The 11,265-nt window shown below is 38.4% G+C and overlaps 1 protein-coding gene across 7 annotated transcripts in view; it reads right to left on the reverse strand.

Annotated features, from left to right (window-relative positions):
* LOC133521220 (myelin transcription factor 1-like protein) overlaps positions 1 to 9,636 on the reverse strand; it is a 327,413-nt gene extending 317,777 nt beyond the window's left edge. For 2 of the 7 annotated variants that reach the window (XM_061856061.1, XM_061856060.1), the window contains exon 1: positions 8,255 to 9,634. The gene's annotated coding sequence lies outside the window, so the exon portion shown is untranslated. Of the gene's footprint in view, positions 1 to 8,254 lie in introns of all 7 variants that reach the window. The other 5 variants (XM_061856062.1, XM_061856063.1, XM_061856067.1 and 2 more) reach the window with 3 other exon arrangements.
* Positions 9,637 to 11,265: the final 1,629 nt, after the last annotated feature.

Raw genomic sequence — 11,265 nt, forward strand, 5'->3', positions numbered from 1 at the left:
TTAAATGATGAGTATGACATTAATTTTATTGTTAATATGAACTCCGTAGCTCATTATAATCATCACACCCTCAGTCATCAATCATCAGGCCCTCAGCACACGAGGCGTCAGCGTAAGCGTATCGTAAAAACATTACGAGTACGAGACGCGCAGAGTTCTAGGCACCAAGCGTTGTGTACGCGTCGCGTAATCGTTTTATAAGTGAAAGCTCATGCGTTGAAATCATGGCGTCACTGGCGCCAGATGTCTTCGGTGGATGTATCAAAGATCTTTCTTTCTCGTCCGATGAAGAAGATTTTTTATTGTTTAATTATGTGGATTATGTCAGAAGTTTTGTTTTTTACGCCTGTATTACGCTACGCCTGTCGTAATGACTACAGGAATCTCATACGCTACGCTACGACGACGCTTCATATGCTGAATTCTTTGACCTTGTACGGGCTCGTAGCGCTCTAGTTCTACGCGCGTATTACGAATACGATACGCCTAAGCGTCTCTTACGGTCCGATTCGAGGAATGATTAAGACACGTTTAAGATCTTGGAAAGGTCTTTAAAAAATCGATAACTAAATTTACGTTTATTTCGGTTCCACTGTGATCCCAATAAGATCTATCTACGATATTTCTTACGTCAGTGACATTGGTTGCCCGAATCGAGCTGCTTCTGTCAATTATACGACATACAAACGATATCTAAATGAGAACTTACCTAAACTAGAAATTATCGTTATCGTATCTCATTCTTGAAATCGGGCCGCTACGCTTACGCGCTGTATGCTGAGGGCCACCGTGCGATGAAAACTCCGATGCCAAAGCATGATATACCTCACGCCTTTAGAGTTGGTCAGATAATAACATTCCATGCGAGTTAATTTTAGTGTAAATTTTATTTTAAAAGTTGCAAGTTGCCCGTCACTAAATCCACGCCACGCAAATTCATTCCCCACGAGCAGAAAATAATAATACTGTTCCATCATTCTACTGGAGGCCAATTCGAACGTACATTTTAATTTTAAAATGATGCCATTTTATTAACATTCGCCCTTGCGTCTCGCTTAAGCCAATACACCTACGGACACGTACTAGCGAAATGCACGCGCGAATGATAGCAACATTACATTATTTTGATATCAAAATGCAAGTTCGAATTAACCTACGGTCCGGGTGACTTACTCCGGTACAAGGTCTACCTAAACTGGACGGATATACTGAAATTCCGATCGAAAACCAGTGTGATGGAGCTCTGTAACATGCCTGCGTAGTTTCAAGAAATAGGCATCAATGTGAAAATATAATATTAAAGAAGAGACGCTTTTCCGATAGATTTTCGTAGATTGACCCGCTTGTTCTGCCCTGCTAAGCCATAAGGCGGTAAATCAAAGATAAATGAGTTCGAAAATGGAAATTTCTGATAAATAGCTTAAGACATATGTTTACATTACATTTTCATTTGAGATACCGCTAATTGGCTTATCATGGCAGTGTTGCTATCTCTATTGCACGGGCATAATTACATATATTGCTGCCAAACTCGCACAGTGACATGGGCGGGACAGCAACTACGCACAGCAGCCCGCTACCTAGAGTCAATATCTACACCCACAACTATTAATATTAATTAAATCTAGTGATAAGCTTAGTCTAATTAGTTTTAAGTATGTATGTAACGTAACCCTTAACTTGCATGTCTGGTTTAACTGTAAATGTAAGTTGGTGAATAAATAAATAAATAAAATAAATTCCTTATAACGTATCTTAGACCATTAAGTACACTGAGAATCACTGAAGAGGAATGAATATAAAGTGCTCGGCACAACTTTGTCGCTACCTAATTTGTAGCCGAAAGTTATATTTCGTTACTCTCAAACTTTTACTAGGATTTTGATGAAGTTGGTACTTAGAGATATTATTGTAGACTTATAACTATACATATTTAACGTAAGAATACACGAATCATGTTCGGATAAAAAAAAATAAGTAGTTTGACTTTTTTTTTAACTTGCCCTGTTAGTATGTAGTATGTTTAACCCACTTCCCGATTTCCGACTGAGCTGAAATATTGCATATTATCCATTTTGGAGCTGATCTGATGACGGAGTCAGGAGCTGGCCATGGGAAGTCTATGTTAAAACAACGAAAACTAATTGTGTTTGGGGTTGTTAGAATTGTCTCAATGACTATTAATTGCCTGTGGAACAGTCAGCGATAAAAACTTGTAGGTACATACTATAAATTATTATTTGCCAAAAACTTATATCTTACTAAAAGGCTATTATCTTCTGCCCGCTACTTCGTCTGCTGCGTGGAATGATTATGAAAATTGTTAAAAACTATCCTATGACTTTGACATCTAAATCATGGGAGGCGATGGCTGAGATACGCGTTATAGTCGTGAACGGGTGCTGTTTGTGGAGAACAGAGGGCCTACCGCGAACCACGTTCGACGTGTTTCCTCTCTGTCGCACTTGTAAATTTGTACGTAAGTGTGACTGGGAGGCAAAACGTTGAACGTGATATACCCTCAGTATGTTTAAGCTTACACGGGCTACATGTTATGTTATTAATTTAACTTTACTTTTGAGTGGCATTAACGTGAGATACTCACTGGAGATACTTCATTCGATTCTTGTCTGTTTGTCTGATTTAATTTTTTTAAATTTAAATTTATAAGAATTCAAGTCTTTGTCCTACATCTTTAAGGATGATTTCGATGGTCGTTTTTTTAATAATATTATATCTCTAAGTGCCAGAGACAGAGCCTTTTACATCTGTAAAGAATTTTAGTATTTGTTGTTTGTATTCTTTTATCATAGTTTTTTTTTTTTCGTATAATTCGACATTTAGAGACTTTCTTCAAACAACAGCGTCACTTTCGGCACTGACATATCCAATCTATATCGTATCTTTAGGACATTTTTGACGTATCTTAATATTCGAATCGAGCCGTTACTTACCTTACCCGAGGGTTACTTTTACATTTATAATATTATATTCATTCATAATATTATAATCACGATACGTTGTCGTTTTGCCTTTACGAAGCATTTCCTCTACATACCGGGAAACCTATGTTATCGGCTACGACGTAGCTCAGCGGTGAATGTGTTAAGTAGGGACGGTGTACTTCAAAAAGTTTAATGTAAAGGCTAGCGTAAAGATAAAGACATGAGAGATGAATGAGAAATATTTTTTTTTTGTGTTCAAATACTCAAAACATTTCACCCGAAAATATTGAAAAAGATAAATATAAACTCAACGAATTTGTATTTTCATTTACTTCAGTTAACCTTGAAGAAAAAATGTTCCGGGAAGCCGGGTAAGAAATATCTTCTCCGTTGTGAAATGTCGAGATACCGATGCTCGCCCTGCTCTCTTAATTGGTTTCTATTTTTGCCATACAATCAGATATTTAGGAATTCAAATTAAAAATCGAGTTAACGAAATAAAGGGATTATGATTCATCTTGGCCATCTCCTGAAATCGCAGTTAATGTAGCCCGTTTGGCCATATATCTACGAGTAATAGAGCCCCTGCGAGCTGAAGGTATGGTGTGTAAATTTTATTTTAAGAAAATCAGTTAATATCTTAAATAGCTTTTTATCCAAGCTGAAACGAAGATGATTTGCGTTCGCTCCATCGGCCATAAAATTACCTATCTATGTATCCATTTTAACAACGACGTACCACCTCTAATATCATAACAGTAAACTAGTAAGAGTACCTAAACAACCTTTCCATAAAACTAAGATTCGATAAAACGAATTTTCCTAGAAGCCTTGAAGTGTTGGTTATTTTAAGGATACTTCTATCACCGTGACGTTTACATAGGGCCGCTTTGGCAACGTTTACACACACATTTATTTAAATATAAAGTGCCTTTGTCAGGGCTTGACCGAGTTCAAGACACGGACATTATTTTGTCAAGTAACTTCCACTGGAGTATCGACTATATTCACCAAGTTTTAAGAGCTACATTTCTTCAACAATGAGTTGGTAAAACTCCGGCTAGTCGCTGGTAAATAACGAACTGTGTTTACTACTTTCATGCTCACATATTTCAACCAAAAATCCACTTTTACATTTGAATTAATCAATTGAAAAACTTCGAAGTCGTATAAAAGCAAAAGTGATTTGAATAAAAGGCGACGTTCCAACGAAAATTTATTGAGATAATCTACCTTATTTTCCGGGAAAATACTTTAACGTTAGATATTATAATATTGTGCCATCATTCTGACGCTGGCGAAAGAGAGGGACTTATGTATGCGAGCTTATGGCTGCGTTCCTTTCAAACTGCATAAAAACAAAGAATTATATGTCATAAGCAAGCACATATGAAGTTATGAGTCAGCTCTGACATAAGAAAGAAATAAATTGAACTAACTATACTAGGATACAGGTTTCATAAGAATGTTTCATCTCATCCAACCTCAAAGTTTGCCCGTGGGCAATGGAACGAGTATATTTTAGATTATATAATGAAAACAAAACCTAGTTCTTATTGAAAGCATAAACTGGTTTCTAAGAGAACTCCAAGAAATACAGCAAAAGTTTTTTCTTTAAGTAAACTCGACGAAGCGCCAACCCTAATAACATTACGTTAGTCGATAACATTCGCAAAAGATAATAAAAATCGACTTGATACTGTGTACGTTAGCCTAATATCGCTAAGTCATGTAAAAAGACAGTTGTGGAGCTGTGAGCAATTTATTGTTCTCAACAAATAAAAAGAGACAGTATAAAAACTCCAAAACATCACAAGTCTCCAACTCCCCAATGAAATTTTAAACTTATTTCAACGGATTAAAGTCGTTTTTCACATGTCCGTTTCTGAAAAATATGCTATGTTGGAGTAGAGAAAAGTTATTAGGGTTTATTCTGCTCGTAGTAAATTTTAGAATGTCGTGTTTGAATAAAATATACCTACGTGCCGGGAGCACAAAGATAGTGATTTAATTAGAATAGTTGCTGTAGTGCTCGGGTAACTAAGTAACTAGGTAAATATTGCGGAGCAGACTACAGATAGCGTTAGTTCTATGTACGAATTTGCATAGTGCTACAAACGACCATTGTATAATAATGACTTTCAATCTTGGTGGCTTGATATCAAGTGCTTCATTGCAAATAAATAAAATAAAATAAATTACATGCGATAAGTGTATCGAGGAGATTAAGGAGTCCAACATGTGAAGGCCCATAAAAATAAAACTCTGATGCTCATGGACTACTTTCTGGGTGTGACTTGTATAGCCTAGTATTTTTGGGCTGTTTCCTCAATGTGTGTATCACCAATTTTCCTAACTTTTGGGTACATGAAAGACAAATTAGGGCCTACATCTATAAATGACCAATAACCCATTTAAACCCCATTTTTTATACTATTTGTGGCATTTTGGCAATCAATCAATCAATCAATTTATTTATTTATAGACAACAATGGTCCACACAATACAAATTATATTAACATAGGATTAAAATATACATTACAATAAAAATTAAATTAAAGTTTGTTATAAATTAAATATTAAAATACATCCGTCAATCCGTCAGTACTTATCAATTACTGGCACCTGTACCTACGTGAACACTTATACAGTGATTCAAATAGGGGCAGTCCAGCCGGTCTGCGATCATTGCTAGGACGCTGTTGCGGCTGGCGCGCACTCTGCTGAGCATCGCCGCGCACCGCTTGCGCAGAGTGGCGTAGAAGCAATAGGTGCGCGCTTCCGCGAACATGCTCGATGCACTACAGTGGCGCAATAAAGAGCATTTTATCTATATCATAATATTGGTATTTTAAATTTTTGTGGGACTAGACTACCAGTCTTCGGATATATTAATTTGTCTCTGGTACTACCTATACAACTATTAAGTTACTTAGTAAATATTGTACTTTAGATCCTAGTCAGCGTAAGAGCAACCAATATTTAAAGGACATACGACTATTGGGTTTTAGCGGTAAAATAATGTATAGCAAGTTTGGCTTGAGTAAAGGGATCCTAATCTAAATTGGTCGTTATAGCCAAATGTCGTCCCAGATAATTAATATTATGAGATAATCAATGCTGATGATATAGGTAATCGTCTGGTAAGAATTAGTATTGGGAACTTATACTACGTTGGTAAGCAGTCTCCGTAGCCTATAGACGCTTGCAACCCTAACACTCCACACCCTCGTTGAGCTCTGGCAACCTTACTCACTGGCAGGAACACAACACTTTGAGTAGGGTCTAGTGTTATTTGGCCGCAGTTTTCTGTAAGTTACTTCCCCAGTTGGGCTCTGCTCTAGATCTGGAATAACATCCGCTGTGCTATGCCCTACCACACAAAGCGAGATGACATTCACAGTGCCCATTCCTCTCTTTTGGACGTAGTTTAAGGACATACCCGGATCCTGATGGAGGTAAGGAGGTTTTAACTCAGCTGGTTAAATGCTAATATGAAATACCTATTAAATTGCACTCGTCTTATCTCTACTAATAGGTATCATAAATGAGAAAGTAGCTCTGTCTGTCTGTTACATCTTCACGCTTAAACCGCTGCACTAATTTAGATGATATTTGGTATGGTTTGGTAGTTTGAGGCCCGGGGAAGGACATAGGACAGTTTTTAACAAACATAACCTAGTACTCAACTAACGGTCCGATTCGAACTTTGATACGTCAAATATTAGGTCTAGATACGATCGGATATGTGGAGGTTTCTTCAAACAAAAACTGTAAACTAGTTTTGGCCGCGTCTTCGTCTGCATAGAATGATGATGATGAAAGGCTTTACTATCCTGTGTCCTTTCTTTGCCTCAAACTATTTCCATGTCAAATTTCATCTAAATCGGTTCAGCGGTTTAATCGTTTAGATATAACAGACACAGATAATGTCGCATTTTTAATATTGTTGGGATAGTAGGTATTAATAAATCTTTAAAAAATTATGTTTAAATCATAAACAGTCGCATTCATCGCTACATGACTTCTACTGACCGGAACGGGTCGGAGGTTGAAAATTTTCAGGCAGAGGGGAGCCGATGTATGTATACTTGTATAGGTCATCGCTCGACCGCCTGCACCCTTATGCAGTTTAGCATTTTTAGTATAGAAAAATGAATAATGAGACAACAAGGCAGAGCTATGATTACATAACGCAAGGAACAAGGCAATCAATACATTATTACACCTATAACACAGCTGCAGACGACGCCATTTTGAAGTGCTTATTTCCATTATAACATTGTACTAACTACACTGAAATGTTCTACAAAAGTTCGCGTTTTGCTTTGCGAAGTCCACAACTTTCAACTCAACCGTACACACCAACTTGCCAATTGGCATTACGCGAAAACAACATTTATTACAAGCGGGTAGAGATTAAATTACATCGCGGTGAAACACCGCTTCCAACTTTGCGCAAATAGACGGAGTTCAAGTTATCTGAAAAGTTATTTAACAAAGTTTCATAGGTTTCTATAGCGATGAGCGAGATTGCGCTTTGAATAGATGGATTAAGGTTGATAATTGAATGGGGAGGGGTCTGAAGATGGGATCTTTCAAGTTTGAGGCTTTGGCGTTATCCCATCGAGAGCCGTGACTGTAGAAAGATTTTCCTTCTACAATGGACTGAGTCTGGGACCGGTTACTGAAATGACTTTGTAATGGCGGGCCCAATAAAATGCTCCAATATTACCTTTTTGTTCCATTTAACAGTAAAGGGTATTGTCTTCATAAATTGAGTTACTAATAAAACAAACGAAATGATTACTTTTAGCAAGGAATAATAAGTTTTTAGTCATATTTACAGTGTTTGGCTGCTACAGGCTTATTTACGTAAAGTTTTGTGTAACGTGCGAGTATCAATCTTGTAAGGTACGCTTAAGTTATTATTGTTTACATTATAATTATCCTACCGAAGCTTGCTTTTATTACAAAACAAGCCTACTGAATGAGATAATAAAGTGATAAAATGGTATCGATCGCGTCGTCACCCCGGAGCAAGGTTACTTCGCGTAAGATTTAAAATTCCTTTTCTGAGAAGCTATAAGCTCACTTTGTTTATTCTTCTGCGAAAATTAATTCGCATAGAATAATTTCCTGTTAAATGTGTTCCGCTCGGATCTCTCATTCGTGTTTTTGATTAGGAATTATTAATTTGCATATTGCTTCGTATGCTAACGGAATGTTAACAATTTTTGGTATGATTTTGAACACAGCAGCTCGCTTTAAGGGCGTTTAAATTATTATTAAAATATGAAAATGCATACCTAATGATATCTCAGTTATTCCTCATGAGTTGTCTCACTGCAGTCCGTTATCCAGGCGATTTCCAGACAGTTTGACTCGGAACGAAGGCACAACGCTCACTGATTGCACTTTTAATGTTACCACCAACTCGTAAACACTTTTGTCTCAAAACTTTTCACTATCACAACTTTGTATCCTTCTAAAAAACTATCGAAACAAAGTTTTTTACTGTCTACCTAACATTATCAAGGCGTCCGAAGTGACAGAGCTCCCGAAAAGTACCTTTAGCGTCTCCTCACAAGCGAAGAAGTAAACACAAATTACAAGAGCATCATCCGGGAAACGTCAGTCTTGATAACACTTCAAAACAATATCACAAATCGGCACAAACACTCTCTGTCAACCAGCTCGCGGTCCCAGGGGCCCTCAAACATCAGCTCCGAGTCAGCATAACGTCTTCCGTCCAACAGTATAACCTCAAAACATCTTACTGACACTCCGCGGCCCACAGGAATTAATAAAAAGTTTCTTTATAAAACAAGTGGGTTGTGAGCATGTTCCAAAATGGCGGAACTTTGCGTTAACTTCGGAACGTAGAGCGACGTGAAGTTGTAGGGTGCGCGACTCGCGCGGCTCGCGGTGTAGTTGCGCAGCAACCCCCAACTTTTCTCATAACAACCCTCCGAAAAACTTATTTGTGACACTGCATGTTCCACTAAAACTTTTTTATGACCTACAAAAAGTGATTTTGCTAAACTGTTTATGTATAAAAGTAGTTTTCCTCAGATTTTGAATGAGTTAGCAAGTGACGTCGCCGAGAAGAGCTCGCTCACCGGACGGCGAGCCGCGTAGTCGACAGGGGTTCGGTCGGGGAAAATCAATAACTTACGGCCGGCTCTCTCCGCCGCTCTCCGCGTTTAATCATACACTTTGTGAGCAAAACATTAAAACTTGTCCGTTTGTTTGTCGGAGGCGGATCGTTGTCGATCGCGGCGGGGCGGGGTCGGGGGGTTTCGCGGAGCGGCGAGCGAGGCGGGCAGCGGCGGGCCCGGCCGGCGGCGGACTTCGGCGTTTCCGCGAGTTTACTTGGGACAAAGTTTTGCGAGGTGTTCTTACAAAGAAGTTCGGTATTGTACTGCAACGTGCGGAAGATTGGCGGCGCCCCTCCCCGCGCTAACTGCCGTGCATAACTTTGCTGCATTGTTATCGGCTGGAACGAGTCGAATTAAGAGTACTTTAATAAGTTAGGGCGGGCGTGCGTTGCCCTAGTTTTAAATAAGTTTGGTGGGCACTCGCGGCACCGCCGCGAGGGCCGCATACGTTCGCTGTTAATTTTTAAACAAGTTGACTGTACTACATGTAACTTCTACCTAAGGCCGATACCTCACTTTGCAGTATTTGTGCAAATATTGTGCTGTAACTCACATGTAATTCTATAAGTACGTCATGTCAAGTTGAGCAAATGCAGAAAAGTAAATTTTCTGACATAATCTCATGGAAGAAATTGCTACTTACATTATTATTATTGTATGATTAAATATATTGTGTCTTGTCTTTATCACTCTTAAAAATAAAATCAAAATCATTACGCCATTAATTACGCAGTAGTCCACTAAACCACAAAGCTTCATTAAAATATATTCAATACACGTACACACCCATTCATACGAAAACATCTCTAAATATAACACACAAAGTCACCGGACCACTTACAAACAAACATCGACCGAAGTGATTTAATTCTGTAAGTAGTGTAAACAAGTTTTGTCCTTAGATGCTTCTCACTTCCCGTCCCACCGACCTAACCCCCCATCAAAACGAGAAAATATCCACCTACACATCTGAAGGCCAGTATATCTTGAGCCGCCCTTCCCCTTTACGTACTCACATAAACAGGTGCCTGTGAAGATCGAGCACTGGATTTTCGGGTCTGCATTGTGTGGACGCGATTAGTAGGCCAACATGTCGGACGAGGAATCCAGCCTCTCTGGGATTCAGGGAAGCCAGACTTCATCCGAGTCCCGAGGGTCGAGTATTAACAAGTATTTCGAGATAAATAAAGTTAGCTGAAACTGTATACGTTGCTTAATTTTGATAAGCAATTTTGATTTCGTGAATATTATTTGTACATACTGCGGGATATAATTTGTTTATCAACTCTTATTGAAATAAATTATTAATTCTAATCATTGTATTAGTTGCAAAATAACAACAAAAAATGGTGTGACTGGCTTTCGCACTTTATGTTTTAGTGAGCAGTATTTTGTATAATCTATCAAATTATCTAATTATACCTACTCAGAGTATTTCCAGAGGCTGTAGCATGGTCGGCGTTTTCTCACCTGTCGCGTCACTTTCGCACTTATATACTTGTTAGAACGTGATAGGCATGGTAACATTACAGGCGATAAAAATGTGACCATGTTACCGCCGCAGGAGCGACATTCCAACATAGATTTGATCTAAAGTTTCAACTCATTATGTTATTATTCGTATTTCGCTCGTACATTATTAGTGCGAGAGAAAATAGGTGCACTGCGTATTAGAAGCGCTTTGTACAGCGCTTCCCTTTCGCACCAACATTATATCACGATCACGATATCAAAAGAGCGAGAACGGGAGATAATATAAATAATATACATTACATTTCATAGTATCGTAGCTTTCACCCTAAATGGCTTAAAGATTAAGTACGTGGCCGTACTAACAGGAGCTCCATTAATGAACCTTTAGAGTTCTTATCCCGCTGCAATTAAGTTTACGAATAGTAAGTAACTTGTGTACACGATGGCACACGTGTACGCCTACGGACCAGCGCAGCGTAGCAATAAATAGCCTTAAGAATACTAGCGATCAATCAATCAATTTTTCGTGTTATGGCTCCATCAAGGTGTTGATGATGCTGCCAATGTCGAGGTTGGATAAGAAACGGCTAGTATATGAATCTTATCATATTACGGTCATAGACAGTATTCGTTGGAGTATCCGATCAATCTGCAAAGAAATACAAATTACCACTAACTAATAGACT

The sequence above is a fragment of the Cydia pomonella genome, chromosome 9 (assembly GCF_033807575.1).
Source record: "Cydia pomonella isolate Wapato2018A chromosome 9, ilCydPomo1, whole genome shotgun sequence".
NCBI lineage: Eukaryota > Metazoa > Arthropoda > Insecta > Lepidoptera > Tortricidae > Cydia > Cydia pomonella.